The 16274-nt window shown below is 44.1% G+C and overlaps 1 protein-coding gene across 1 annotated transcript in view; it reads left to right on the top strand.

Annotated features, from left to right (window-relative positions):
• The first annotated feature begins 4945 nt into the window (after positions 1 to 4945).
• LOC121571882 (equilibrative nucleoside transporter 1) overlaps positions 4946 to 16274 on the top strand; it is a 65913-nt gene continuing 54584 nt past the window's right edge. The window contains exon 1 of the mRNA XM_041883674.2: positions 4946 to 5087. The gene's annotated coding sequence lies outside the window, so the exon portion shown is untranslated. The remainder of the gene's footprint in view (positions 5088 to 16274) is intronic.

Below are 16274 nucleotides of genomic sequence, written 5' to 3'. Positions count from 1 at the left end.
GAAATAGTATGACATGCCATACTATTTTTGGCCAGACAACATCAGATACATGGGCTACACCAGGGTTTCCCAAACTTGGTCATCGGGACCCCAAGGGGTGCACATTTTGGTTTTTGCCATGGCAGGACACAGCTGATTCAAATAATCAACTAATCGTCAAGTTCTGATAATTTGAATCAGCTGTGTACTGCTAGGCCAAAAACCAAAACGTGCACCCCTTGGGGTCCCGAGGACCGAGTTTGGGAAACGCTGGGCTACACATACATGTCCTCTGCCTTGACAACAATGGCAGTATTATCAGCAGCACCTGTCTTTTTAACTAAAGAAATGTGTATCGTATCCCCCTAGAGCCCTCAAACTCAACTCTGGATCTCGAAGCCAGTTCCACTGCTTTTTTTCATTGTTCCCCTCTAATCAGGGACTGATTTAGACCTGAGACACCAGGTGTGTACAATTAATTATCAGTTAGAACAGAAAACCAGCAGGCTCCGGACCTAGTAGGGTAAGAGTTGAATACCCATGCCCTAAAGTCTATGGGCCCGGGGCTGGGTTTCTACTAAGCTAACATATAGAATTGTTTTAAGATGGTCATATCAAGGATCATTTAGCTATTTGATTTGGAATTTTAGGACCCCTGTAAGTATCCAAAAATATACAGTGCATTCGAAAAGTATACAGACCTGTTCCCTTTTTCCATATTTTGTTACATTACAGCCTTATTCTAAAAAATGTCCTCATCAATCTACACACAATACCCCATAACGACAAAGCAAAAACAGGTTTTTAGACATTTTTGCACATGTATTAAAAATAAAAAACAGAAATACCTTATTTACATAAGTATTCAGACCCTTTGCTATGAGACTCGAAATTGAGCCAGATGAATCCTGTTTCCATTGATCATCCTTGAGATGTTCCTACAATTTGGTTGGAGTCCACCTGTGGTAAATTAAATTGATTGGACATGATTTGGAAAGGCACACACCTGTCTATATAAGGTCTCACAGTTGACAGTGCATGTCAGAGCAAAAACCAAGCCATGTGGTCGATGGAATTGTCCGTAGAGCTCTGAGACAGGATTGTGTTGAGGAACAGATCTGGGGTTGGGTACCAAAAAATGTTGGGATTCTAGCCTCGTGTAAGATCAGTGGCAAATCTTTTGTAAAAATAGATAAGAGTAACGGCCCAAGGCAACTGCCCTAAGGGACACCGCATTGTACATATCTGATGTTAGAGAAGCTTCCAATGAAGAACACTTTCTGGGATTTATTGGATAAATAACTCTCCAACCATGTGATGGCAAGTGATGTAAAGACATAGCAAGTGAGTATTATCAAAACAATTCAATTTATGATAAATAACATCAAAGGCTGCACTGAAATCTAACTATCCATTTATTTTAACAAATTATCAGTCATCATTGAATCATTGAATGCCCTTCTCTATATGTATGCTGAAAGTCAGTAGTAAACTTCTTCTCTGAAAAATAGTCAGAAATACAGTTGAAGTCGGAAGTTTACATACACTTAGGTTGGAGTCATTAAAACTAGCTTTTCAACCACTCCACAAATTTCTTTTTAACAAACTATAGTTTTGGCAAGTCGGTTAGGACATCTACTTTGTGCATTACACAAGTAATTTTTCCAACAATTGTTTACAGACAGATTATTTCACTTATACAGTGGGGAGAATAAGTATTTGATACACTGACGATTTTGCAGGTTTTCCTACTTACAAAGCATGTAGAGGTCTGTAATTTTTATCATAGGTACACTTCAACTGTGAGAGATGGAATCTAATCTTTGTATGATTTTTAAGTATTTATTTTGCATTTTATTGCATGACATAAGTATTTGATCACCTACCAACCAGTAAGAATTCCGGCTCTCACAGACCTGTTAGTTTTTCTTTAAGAAGCCCTCCTGTTCTCCACTCATTACCTGTATTAACTGCACCTGTTTGAACTCGTTACCTGTATAAAAGACACCTGTCCACACACTCAATCAAACAGACTCCAACCTCTCCACAATGGCCAAGACCAGAGAGCTGTGTAAGGACATCAGGGATAAAATTGTAGACCTGCACAAGGCTGGGATGGGCTACAGGACAATAGGCAAGCAGCTTGGTGAGAAGGCAACAACTGTTGGCGCAATTATTAGAAAATGGAAGAAGTTCAAGATGACGGTCAATCATCCTCGGTCTGGGCTCCATGCAAGATCTCACCTCGTGGGGCATCAATGATCATGAGGAAGGTGAGGGATCAGCCCAGAACTACATGGCAGGACCTGGTCAATGACCTGAAGAGAGCTGGGACAACAGTCTCAAAGAAAACCATTAGTAACACACTACGCCGTCATGGATTAAAATCCTGCAGCGCACGCAAGGTCCCCCTGCTCAAGCCAGCGCATGTCCAGGCCCGTCTGAAGTTTGCCAATGACCATCTGGATGATCCAGAGGGGGAATGGGAGAAGGTCATGTGGTCTGATGAGACAAAAATAGAGCTTTTTGGTCTAAACTCCACTCGCCGTGTTTGGAGGAAGAAGAAGGATGAGTACAACCCCAAGAACACCATCCCAACCGTGAAGCATGAAGGTGGAAACATCATTCTTTGGGGATGCTTTTCTGCAAAGGGGACAGGACGACTGCACCGTATTGAGGGGACGCTTCTGGTCCTCTGTAGCTCAGCTGGTAGAGCACGGCGCTTGTAACGCCAAGGTAGTGGGTTCAATCCACGGGACCATCCATACACAAAAATGTATGCACGCATGACTTTAAGTCGCTTTGGATAAAAGAAATCAGTCAATTCAAATAAATTATTTAGGCCCTAATCTATGGATTTCACATCACTGGGAATATAGATATGCATCTGTTGGTCACAGATACCTTAACAAAAAGTTAGGGGCGTGGATCAGAAAACCAGTCAGTATCTGGTGTGACCACCATTTGCCTCATGCAGCGCGACACATCTTCTTCACATAGATTTGATCAGGCTGTTGATTGTGGCCTGTGGAATGTTGTCCCAGTCCTCTTCAATGGCTGTGCGAAGTTGCTGGATATTGGCAGGAACTGGAACACGCTGTCGTACACGTCAATCCAGAGCATCCCAAACAAGCTCAATGGGTGACATGTCTGGTGAGTATGAAGGCCATGGAAGAACTGGGACATTTTCAGCTTCCAGGAATTGTGTAAAGATCCTTCTGATATAGGGCTATGCATTATCATGCTGAAACATGAGGTGATGGAGGCGGAGGAATGTCACGGTATCGCTGTGCATTCAAATTGCCATCGATAAAATGCAACTGTGTTCGTTGTCTGTAGCTAATGCCTGCCCATACCATAACCTCACCGCCACCATGGGGCACTCTGTTCACAACGTTGACATTAGAAAACCGCTCGCCCACACTACCTGGTACAGCTGAAACTTGCTTTCATCCGTGAAGAGCACACTTTTCCAGAATGCCAGTGGCCATCGAAGGTGAGCATTTGCCCACTGAAGTCGGTTGCGATGCCGAACTGCAGTCAGGTCAAGACCCTGGTGATGATGACGAGCACGCAGATGAGCTTCCCTGAGATGGTTTCTGACAGTTTGTGCAGAAAGTCTTCCGTTGTGCAAACCTACAGTTTCATCAGTTTTCTGGGTGGCTGGTCTCAGGTGAAAAAGCTGGATGTGGAGGGCCTGTGCTGGCGTGGTTACACGTGGTCTGCGGTTGTGAGGCCGGTTGGATGTACTGCCAAATTCTCTTAAACAACGTTGGTAAAGAAATTAACATTCAGTTCTCTGGCAACAGCTCTGATGGACATTCCTGCAGTCAGCATGCCAATTGCAAGCTCCCTCAAAACTTGAGACATGGCATTGTGTTGTGTGACAAAACTGCACATTTTAGAGGGGCTTTTTATTGTCCCCAGCACAAGTTGCACCTGTGTAATGATCATGCTGTTTAATCAGCTTCTTGATATGCCACACCTGTCAGGTGGACGGATTATCTTGGCAAAGGAGAAATGCTCACTAACAGGGATATAAACAAATTTGTGCAAAGAATTTTAGAGAAATAAGCTTTTTGTGCATATCGAACATTTCTGGGATCTTTTATTTCAGCTCATGAAACATTGGACCAACACTTTACATGTTGTGCTTATATTTTTGTTCAGTGTATATATTTATACCGTGGAATTACCCATATACCTTTCACATGGAAATGCCATATTCACTTCTATTCATTTTACGGCCTGGTACCAGGTTACGAGTCCCGTGATACTTGTGGGGGGTCTTAGAGCAAAACAGAGAACATAATCGTGTGTCATTGTTCCATAAAGGGGTCATGTTAGTGTGTAGCCCAAACCGATGTTTTCCTGGTCTGAAACACCGCTGTAGCTATGCTGAAGGCGGATGCAGTGGACTGAGACAGAGCCCATGTAAAAAAGATATATCCATATTAAACAGACGGATTTTGATTGTGATTTTTTATTTTATTATGCCTTGAGCGGAGCATGGGGGGCCACAAGCGGGGAAATTAGTAAAACAAACAAAAAAGTGTTGATTTTTATATTTTATTATGCCCAGCTCATGACGCCCAGTGATGATGAGAGGCCTAAGGCAATTGCATATTCTGCCTAATGGTAACTTCGCCAGTGTCCACAGGGATGTTTCCTTCAAACATTGAGTGTGCTCTGGCTTTGTTTTTCCCCATAGGATGCTTACCATCAGAATGGATAGTGTTCAATACCACATCTGTGTAGGCTAATGTTCCATCATAAACGTTCCATTATAAGCCAAGTAAACTTCAGTACATGTTATGATGCAAATTCTTATAGTAGGTAGGCTAAATGATTAAATCCTGGATTTGTAAAAATCCCTGCTTCTGGTGGAATTTGGAGCAGCCGGGTCCCCTGCTGATTTGCATGTGCCCGCGCCACCACCACCATAACGATTTAGGAATGAATGCAGTCCCAGTTTGCAAGTTTTTTTGGACAAATGACTCGAGTCGACAACTTTAACGAATCTGTTGGTTCAAAAGAATAACACCCACCAACTTTATGTGGCGAAAATTGAGCGCGTTTGAATGTGACAGCATCCCACCACATTTCATGTAAGTAAATCGTTTTACTCATATAACGACCTCTGAAACTGCACATGCCAAAAGCTCTTATTGGGGAGAGGAAGTAGAATCCGAATGATGTAGCCAAGCGTTTGTCAGCGAAATTTGTAATAATTTGGATGCACCGTTTTGGGGATGAAAATATTTTAACAAACGAATTTACCAAACACAGTGCATGCAATCTCCACAGAGTAACCTAGATCACAAATAGCAAATGTTTATAGCTGAAGGTCTAATGGTCACAACAACGCACTGCACTCTACCTCGAAATGACATGAGCATGCACCGTTACCTTAGTAAGCATTAGTAAGCCTATAATTTATGATTTCACATTTTGTGTGTGAGTGTGAGAGAGAGAGAGAGAGAGAGAGAGAGAGAGAGAGAGAGAGACAGGCATAATGTTTAGTTAGCTGTAGGATATTGTATTCTTATAAACAAAACTTTGCACAGAGGCTGAGTACAGTAGGCTACACAACCCAATGACACATTCCCATACTGTGTGTGTGTGTGTGTGTGTGTGGGGGGGGTCTCTACAGGGGGAGCACGAGAGAGTTCACAAAATAGTAATTTAATAGGATCTCCATGAGCATGACTGTAAACACTTCCTATTGACTCAAACCTCTCCCTCTTTTATAATGTGCTTCTCTCTGATTAGCATTTGCTCAAAGTAATCTGTAGTGAGATAGCATTCTCAGCTGTGTGCTATATCAGCAGTCCTGAGGATTAGGACGCTGCCATTTAAAAATGTTCCCCTGCAACATCCTAAATAACATGAAGGACCTCACTGCCTTTAATTTAATGTAACTATACGTAATCTAAAATGTAATCTACGTAATCCCTGAAAGTAATTATTTATTATGAGAGGACCATAAAGAATAGCTAGTAATGCTGCATACTCCAAAACTAGTTATAAATTGCTGAGGTGTAGTCACTTTTGATGACACAAGCTCAAGTACACAGTACAAATATGACAAAAATATGGAAATATGAAATATTTTATGACGTACAGTGCCTTCGGAAAGTATTCAGACATTTACATTTACAGTGGGGTAAAAAAGTATTTAGTCAGCCACCAATTGTGCAAGTTCTCCCACTTAAAAAGATGAGAGAGGCCTGTAATTTTCATCATAGGTACACGTCAACAATGACAGACAAAATGAGATTTTTTCTCTCCAGAAAATCACATTGTAGGATTTTGAATGAATTTATTTGCAAATTATGATGGAAAATAAGTATTTGGTCAATAACAAAAGTTTCTCAATACTTTGTTATATACTTTTGTTATATACCCTTTGTTGGCAATGACACAGGTCAAAGGTTTTCACACACTGTTGCTGGTATTTTGGCCCATTCCTCCATGCAGATCTCCTCTAGAGCAGTGATGTTTTGGGGTTGTCGCTGGGCAACACAGACTTTCAACTCCCTCCAAAGATTTTCTATGGGGTTGAGATCTGGAGACTGGCTAGGCCACTCCAGGACCTTGAAATGCTTCTTACGAAGCCACTCCTTCGTTGCCCGGGCGGTGTGTTTGGGATCATTGTCATGCTGAAAGACCCAGCCACGTTTCATCTTCAATGCCCTTGCTGATGGAAGGAGGTTTTCACTCAAAATCTCACGATACATGGCCCCATTAATTCTTTCCTTTACACGGATCAGTCGTCCTGGTCCCTTTGCAGAAAAACAGCCCCAAAGCATGATGTTTCCACCCCCATGCTTCACAGTAGGTATGGTGTTCTTTGGATGCAACTCAGCATTCTTTGTCCTCCAAACACGACGAGTTGAGTTTTTACCAAAAAGTTCTATTTTGGTTTCATCTGACCATATGACATTCTCCCAATCCTCTTCTGGATCATCCAAATGCACTCTAGCAAACTTCAGACGGGCCCGGACATGTACTGGCTTAAGCAGGGTGACACGTATGGCACTGCAGGATTTGAGTCCCTGGCGGCGTAGTGTGTTACTGATGGTAGGCTTTGTTACTTTGGTCCCAGCTCTATGCAGGTCATTCACTAGGTCCCCCCGTGTGGTTCTGGGATTTTTGCTCACTGTTCTTGTGATCATTTTGACCCCACGGGGTGAGATCTTGCGTGGAGCCCCAGATCGAGGGAGATTATCAGTGGTCTTGTATGTCTTCCATTTCCTAATAATTGCTCCCACAGTTGATTTCTTCAAACCAAGCTGCTTACCTATTGCAGATTCAGTCTTCCCAGCCTGGTGCAGGTCTACAATTTTGTTTCTGGTGTCCTTTGACAGCTCTTTGGTCTTGGCCATAGTGGAGTTTGGAGTGTGACTGTTTGAGGTTGTGGACAGGTGTCTTTTATACTGATAACAAGTTCAAACAGGTGCCATTAATACAGGTAACGAGTGGAGGACAGAGGAGCCTCTTAAAGAAGAAGTTACAGGTCTGTGAGAGCCAGAAATCTTGCTTGTTTGTAGGTGACCAAATACTTATTTTCCACCATAATTTGCAAATAAATTCATTAAAAATCCTACAATGTGATTTTCTGGATTTTTTTTCTCAATTTGTCTGTCAAAGTTGACGTGTACCTATGATGAAAATTACAGGCCTCTCTCATCTTTTTAAGTGGGAGAACTTGCACAATTGGTGGCTGACTAAATACTTTTTCCCCCACTGTACATCATTTAGCAGACGCTCTTATCCAGAGCGACATACAAATTGGTGCATTCAACTTATGATAGCAAGTGGGACAACCACTTTTTTTATTCTTTTTTTTATGGGGGGGTGGGGGGTAGAACGATTACTTTATACTATTCCAGGTATTCTTTAAAGAGGTAAGGTTTCAAGTGTCTCCGGAAGGTGATCAGTGACTCCGCTGTCCTGGCGTCGTAGGGGAGCTTGTTCCACCATTGGGGTGCCAGAGCAGCAAATAGCTTTGACTGGGCTGAGCGGGAACTGTGCTTCTGTAGAGGTAGGGGAGCTAGCAGGCCAGAGGTGGATGTGCCCTCGTTTGGGTGTAGGGTCTGATCAGAGCCTGAAGGTAAGGAGGTGCCGTTCCCCTCACAGCTCCGTAGGCAAGCACCATGGTCTTGTAGTAGATGCGAGCCTCAACTGGTCGACAGTGGAGTGTGCGGAGGAGCGGGGTGACATGAGAGAACTTGGGAAGGTCGAACACCAGACGGGCTGCGGCGTTCTGGATAAGTTGTAGGGGTTTAATAGCACAGGCAGGGAGCCCAGCCAACAGCGAGTTGCAGTAATCCAGACGGGAGATGACAAGTGCCTGGATTAGGACCTGTGCCGCTTTCTCGATAAGGTAGGGTCGTACTCTGCGAATGTTGTAGAGCATGAACCTGCAGGATCGGGTCACCGCTTTGATGTTAGCGGAGAACGACAGGGTGTTGTCCAGGGTCACGCCAAGGCTCTTTGCACTCTGGGAGGAGGACACAATGGAGTTGTCAACCGTGATGGCGAGATCATGGAGCGGGCAGTTCTTCCCCGGGAGGAAGAGCAGCTCCGTCTTGCCGAGGTTCAGCTTGAGGTGGTGATCCGACATCCACACTGATATGTCTGCCAGACATGCAGAGATGCGATTCGCCACCTGGTTATCAGAAGGGGGAAAGGAGAAAATTAATTGTGTGTTGTCTGCGTAGCAATGATAGGATAGACCATGTGAGGATATGACAGAGCCAAGTGACTTGGTGTATAGAGAGAATAGGAGAGGGCCTAGAACTGAGCCCTGGGGGACACTAGTGGTGAGAGCACGTGGTGCGGAGACAGATTCTCGCCACGCCACCTGGTAGGAGTGACCTGTCAGGTAGGACGCAATCCAAGAGTGAGCAGCGCCGGAGATGCCCAACTCAGAGAGGGTGGAGAGGAGGATCTGATGGTTCACAGTATCAAAGGCAGCGGATAGGTCTAGAAGGATAAGAGCAGAGGAGAGAGAGTTAGCTTTAGCAGTGCGGAGAGACTCCGTGACACAGAGAAGAGCAGTCTCAGTTGAGACTCATTACAGACCCCTTGACTTTTTCCACATTTTGTTATGTTACAGTCTTATTCTAAAATTGATTAAATAAATAAAAGTCCTCAGCAATCTACACACAATACCCCATAATGACAAAGCGAAAACAGTTTTTTATAAATTTTTGCAAATGTATTCAAAATATAAATCAGATACCTTATTTACATAAGTATTCAGACCCTTTGCTATGAGACTCGAAATTGAGTTCAGGTGCATCCTGTTTCCGTTGATCATCCTTGAGATGTTTCTACAACTTGATTGGAGTCCACCTGTGGTAAATTCAATTGATTGCACATTATTTGGAATGGCACACACCTGTTTATATAAGGTCCCACAGTTGACAGTGCATGTCAGGGCAAAAACCAAGCCATGAGGTCGAAGGAATTCTCCGTAGAGCTCTGAGACAGGATTGTGTCTAGGCACAGATCTGGGGAAGGGTACCCCAAAATGTTTGCAGCATTGAAGGTCGCCAAGAACACAGTGGCCACAGGTTCACCTTCCAACAGGACAACAACCCTAAGCACACAGCCAAGACAACGCAGGAGTGGCTTCGGGACAAGTCTCTGAATGTACTTGAGTGGCCCAGCCAGAGCCTGGATGTGAACCTGATCGAACATCTCTGGAGAGACCTGAAAATAGCTGTGCAGCAACGCTCCCCATCCAACCTGCCAGAGCTTGAGAGGATCTGCAGAGAAGAATGGGAGAAACTCCCCAAATACAGGTGTGCCAAGCTTGTAGCGTCATATCCAAGAAGACTCGATGCTCTAATTGCTGCCAAAGGTGCTTCAACAAAGTACTGAGTAAAGGGTCTGAATACTTATGTAACTGTGATATTTAATTTTTTTATTTGTAATACATTTGCAAAAATTCATAAAAACGTATTTTTGCTTTGTCATTATGTGAAGATTGATGAGGATGATTGATGAGGGAAAAAAATGATTTAATCAATTTTAAAATAAGGCTGTAACGTAACAAAATATGGAAAAGGACAAGGGGTCTGAATACTTTCCTATTCAACAGAACTGTATGAATAAGGCTTGAAATGACTTATATAATTTCTAAATATAGTTTGATCAAATTATAAAACCACTAATTATAATATTTCACCTTCCTTATATGTCTCCTGAGTGGCGCAGTGGTCTAAGGCACTGCATCGCAGTGCTAACTGTGCCACTAGAGATCCTGGTTCGAATCCAGGCTCTGTCGCAGCCGGCCGCGACTGGGAGACTCAAGGGCGGCGCACAATTGGCCCAGCGTCGTCCAGGGTAGGGGAGGGAATGGCCGGCAGGGATGTAGCTCAGTTGATAGAGCATGGCGTTTGCAACGCCAGGGTTGTGGGTTCGATTCCCACGGGGGGCCAGTATAAAAAATTAAAATAAATTATTCACTAACTGTAAGTCGCTCTGGATAAGAGCGTCTGCTAAATGACAAAAATGTAAAAAAAAAAATTATAACTGTAAAATACATCCCAGCTTCAAGTGGTTTCCAGATTTCACATCTGACGTGACACATGCTCCAGAAATATACTGTACAACTGTGTCCATGGGAACCAGGGCTATCACTCAATGCAAGCCATTTTGATCTACGGTGTCCACAGGTTGATTTATAAGCAAAAATGTTGGTCGGAACCGGTACCAGGACCACACAGGTCCCCTAAACAGGGGACTTTACATCTAAGAGGTTTTAAGGTTGCTAGCTCTGTACCAATGGGAAGGTAATTTTTCAGACATGTCATGTGTAATAATATAATAACCTTGTTATTACTTAATCATAACTCAGTTGTAATTCTAACATCATAGCATTACCATTTGATATTACATTATACAGTGTCATAACACACATTACATATACATTTAACCATATTGTTTTGCAACCTCAGGTGGTTTTTACTCAATTAAATAATTGTGGCCAAGGGGCTATTACAGGGCCTATAATGTCTGAGCCACACTGCCAAAATCCCTGCCATAGACAGAATACTTATTGCTGGGAAAGATCACATGTTTTGGGTTTGAAACTCTGCAGGTATAAGGAGTTCCCAAGAAGCCAACAGACATCCCTGGAACTCATGGCACATCAGCATCAGGGCACATTAAGCTAGAGTCCTACTAACTAACCCCTTTTTATGTGCAGCACAGCAGCAGACTAATGGCAAGGCTCATAACAGTCGACATTGTGCCTGCTCTCACCCCCAGAGTCCATCCCAAACCCCCACAGCTCCCAAACAAACAATAACTCACCAGCTCTGATTTGACTGCTTTGAGCCAAGAGCTCTTTATATAGAGGGCGTAACTTCCAAACAGACCAGCCAACAAGATATAAGATGCTGCAGTTTGGCAGCAAATGCACTAATTTTGGCTCATCGCTGTGTGGAGCTATCAGAGTTTTTTGGGGGGAGCACTCCAAGAATCAGCTTGGGGTTGTTTTTCAGATAGAAAATACACAGACAGCACAGGCTCAGCCTGGTTTTAAGGTATGTAGATTATTACTATCTGCTATTTATTGTCTTTGTAGGCTAGAGTTTGTGATATTTAGATATTGCAAATTGCAGTATTCTAACCAATTGCAGTTATGTGTCATATTCCTTGAAAACGAAAAGAGCTAAAATTGACTGAAACAAATGATTGGATTTTCTTTGGTCTCTCTGGGGAAAAACGATTGGTTGAATAAGCACACAGACGAGGGCAGGGGTGTCGTGTTTTTGAATTAAGTCTGATATTTTCAGGTTTGAATTACAGTCTTGACCTCTCGCCGGCCGGGGGCCTTTGATATCAGCTTGTTATGGAGGGCACATTCCATGGTCTAGCTGTGCAGTAGTCAGCTAAGGGACTACCCTGCTGAGCAAGCTGCCAACTTCTGACTGCTTCACAAAATCATCCCTTCATCACAGCCACACTGCCAGGGAGGGTCTGCTGAGGTATTTGAGTGTTTGCCTAAGGGTGGTTAAAACTCACTATCCTCTTACGTATGCTGCGGTGGACAGCTAAGATATTCAAGGTTGAGAGACAATATTCTTTCAAAATTTCTGAGTAATGGCATTTTTTTGACCCCCTGTCCCACCTGGTACTGCAGACCCTCTTACTCAAATAGTGGATGGAGAGCAAAGACAGGAAATACAGTGCATTTGGAAAGTATTCAGACCCCTTGACTTTTTCCACATTTTGTTACGTTACAGCCTTATTCTAAAATTGATTAAATTGTTTTTTTCCCCTCATCAATCTACACACAATACCCCATGGCAGCAATTACAGCCTTGAGTCTTCTTTGGTATGACGCTACAAGCTTGGCACACCTGTATTTGGCCTGCATTCTTCTCTGCATAAGCTCTGTCAGGTTGTATGGGGAGCGTCGCTGCACAGCTATTTTCAGGTCTCTCCAGAGATGTTCGATCGGGTTCAAGTCCGGGCTCTGGCTGGGCCACTCAAGGACATTCAGAAACTTGTCCCAAAGCCACTCTTGCGTTGTCTTGGCTGTGTGCTTAGGATCGTTGTCCTGTTGGAAGGTGAACCTTTGCCCCAGTCTGAGGTCCTAAGCGCTCTGGAGCAGGATTTCATCAAGGATCTCTCTGTACTTTGCTCCGTTCATCTTTCCCTTGACCCTGACTATTCTCCCAGTCCCTGCCGCTAAAAAATATCCCCATAGCATGATGCTGCCACCACCGTGCTTCACCGTAGGGATGGTGCCAGGTTTCACCAGACGTGACGCTTGGCATTCAGGCCTGAGCGTTCTTTAGGTGCCTTTTAGCAAACTCCAAGCGGGCTGTCATGTGCCTTTTACTGAGGAGTTGCTTCCGTCTGGCCACTCTACCATAAAGGCCTGATTGGTGGAGTGCTGCAGAGGTGGTTGTCCTTCTGGAAGCTTCTCCCATCTTCACAGAGGAACTCTGGAGCTCTGTCAGAGTGACCATTGGGTTCTTGGTCACCTCCCCGACCAAGGCCCTTCTCCCCTGATTGCTCAGTTTGGCCTGGCGGCCAGCTCTAGGAAGAGTCTTGGTGGTTCCCAAGAACACAGTTGCTTCCATTCTTAAATGGAAGCAACTGTGTTCTTGGGGACCTTCAATGCTGCAGAAATGTTTTGGTACCCTTCCCCAGATCTGTGCCTCGACACAACCCTGTGTCCTTCGACCTCATGGCTTGGTTTGTGCTCTGATATGCATTGTCAACTGTGGGACCTTATATAGACAGGTGTGTGTCTTTCCAAATCATGTCCAATCAATTGAATTTACCACAGGTGGACTCCAATCAAGTTATAGAAATATCTCAAGGATGATCAATGGAAACAGGATGCACCTGAGCTCAATTTCGATTCTCATAGCAAAGGGTCTGAAAACTTACACTACCAGTCAAAAGTTTGGACATCAAAACTATGAAATAACACATATGGAACCATGTAGTAACCAAAAAAGTGTTAACCAAATCAAAATATATTTTATATTTGAGATTATTCAAATAGCCACCCTTTGCCTTGATGACAGCTTTGCACACTCTTGGCATTCTCTCAACCAGCTTCATGAGGTAGTCATCTGGAATGCATTTCAATTAACAGGTGTGCCTTCTTAAAAGTTAATTTGTAGAATTTCTTTCCTTCTTAATGCATTTGAGCCAATCAGTTGTGTTGTGACAAGGTAGGGGGGTATACCGAAGACAGCCCCATTTGGCAAAAGACCAAGTCCATATTATGGTAAGAACAGTTCAAATAAGCAAAGAGAAACGACAGTCCATCATTACTTTAAGACATGAAGGTCAGTCAATACGGAACATTTCAAGAACTTTAAACGTTTCTTCAAGTGCAGTGGCAAAAACCATCAATCGCTATGATGAAACTGGCTTTCATGAGGACCACCACAGGAATGGAAGACCCAGAGTTACCTCTGCTGCAGATTATAAATTCATTAGAGTTACCAGCCTCAGAAATTGCAGCCCAAATAAATGCTTTACAGAGTTCAAGTAACAGGCACATATCAACATCAACTGTTCAGAGGAGACTGCGTGAATCAGGCCTTCATGGTATAATTGCTGCAAAGAAACCACTACTAAAGGACACCAATAAGAAGAAGAGATCTGCTTGGGCCAAGAAACACGAGCAATGGACATTAGACTGGTGGAAATGTGTCCTTTGGTCTGGAGTCCAAATTGGAGATTTTTGGTTCCAACCGCTGTGTCTTTGTGAGACGCGGTGTGGGTGAACGGATGATCTCCGCATGTGTAGTTCCCCCGTAAAGCATGGAGGAGGAGGTGTTATGGTGTGGGGGTGCTTTGCTGGTGACACTGTCTGTGATTTATTTAGAATTCAAGGCACACTTAACCAGCATGGCTACCACACCATTCTGCAGCAATACGCCATCCCATCTGGTTTGTGCTTAGTGGGACTATCATTTGTTTTTCAACAGGACAATGACCCAACACACCTCTAGGCTGTGTAAGGGCTATTTTACCAAGAAGGAGAGTGATGGAGTGCTGCATCAGATGACCTGGCCTCCACAATCCCCGGACCTCAACCCAATTGAGATGGTTTGGGATGAGTCGGACGGCAGAGTGAAGGAAAAGCAGCCAACAACTGCTAACCATATGTGGGAACTCCTTCAAGACTTTTGGAAAAGCATTCCCGGTGAAGCTGGTTGAGAGAATGCCAAGAGTGTGCAAAGCTGTCATCAAGACAAAGGGTGGCTATTTGAAGAATCTCAAATATAAAATATATTTTGATTTGTTTAACACTTTTTGGTTACTACATGATTCCATATGTGTTATTTCATAGTTTTGATGTCTCCACTATTATTCTACAATGTAGAAAATAGTAAAAATAAAGAAAAACCCTTGAATGAGTAGGTGTGTCCAAACTTTTGACTGGTACTGTATGTAAATAAGGTTTTTATGTTTTTTTTATTTGATATAAATTTGCTAAAATGTCTAAAAACCTGTTTTCGCTTAGTCATTATGGGGTATTGTGTGTAGATTGATTATTTTTTATTTTTTATTTTTAATCCATTTTAGAATAAGACTGTAATGTAACAAAATGTGGAAAAAGTCAAGGGGTCTGAATACTTTCCGAATGCACTGTAAGCTCCAGTCGAATCCTTGAGCGTCTCAGGGTGGTGAAATAATTGACTAAGTCGCCACCTCAATTCAACAAAAAGGGGTGTAATGTACCATGTTGTCACGGTTAACTAAGCCAGAACCCAGAAGCAGACCAGGACAAGGTACGTTGAGACAAAGGTGAGTGTTTATTAATAGATTCCGAGTGAGGCTGAATAATCCAGGGAACAGAGCGGGTGGCGTGGATGGGTTGTTGAGGGTGCAGTGGTTGGTCCGGTACTGGCTCGGCAGCCGCCGACCATCAGGCAGAGGTTGGGTGAAGGTTCCGGGTGAGAGACTGCAGACAGAACAAAACGGAGGTCAGTACACAGCAAGTCAAAAGGTGCAAAACAACAAAACTAACACTAATGGCTCAGAGACTGATACGCTGACAAACATACTGTTCATGGCTAACGATCCGGCAGGAACTGGATGTTGGGCCAGAGCCTAAGAAGGGTGATGATCAGGACCAGGTGTGCAGATTGCTGATGGGATGCAGGTGCGGAAACAAGAGCGCTCCCCGGAGCGTTCCCGAACCCTCGGGAAACTGGAGATTACGAACAGGAACACTAGTCACCAGACAGGACCCGACTCAGACAGCCGGGATCGTTACAGTACCCCCTCCGACGAACGCCACCGGGCGGACTCCCGAGCGCCAGGATGGAGGCGGTAGAAGTCACTGATGAGGTCCGCATCTAGGACCTGTCGCCGCGGAATCCAACTCCTCTCTTCAGGGCCATACCCCTCCCAGTCCACGAGATACTGGAAACCCCGCCCCGCCGTCTGGAATCCATGATGCGACGCACCGTGTAGGCAGGACCACCTCCGATCATCCGAGGAGGAGGAGGAGGAGGCGGAGGAGGCAACAGAGGACTGAGGAAGACAGGCTTGAGGCAGGAGACATGAAAGGTGGGATGGACTCTGAGCGTCCTCGGTAGTTTGAGTCGAACTGCCACTGGATTGATCACCTTCTCCACCACAAACGGACCAATGAACTTCGGTAACAACTTCCTAGACTCAGTCCGTAACGGAAGATCCCGTGTGGCCAACCAAACCCTATCTCCGATGGTATAGGTGGGAGCGGGGATCCGGCGACGATTCGCCTGGAGCTGATACCGGTCCGAACTCTAAGG

Source organism: Coregonus clupeaformis, chromosome 1, assembly GCF_020615455.1.
Source record: "Coregonus clupeaformis isolate EN_2021a chromosome 1, ASM2061545v1, whole genome shotgun sequence".
Taxonomy (NCBI): Eukaryota; Metazoa; Chordata; class Actinopteri; order Salmoniformes; family Salmonidae; genus Coregonus; species Coregonus clupeaformis.
This window is presented reverse-complemented; position numbering and strand designations above follow the sequence as displayed.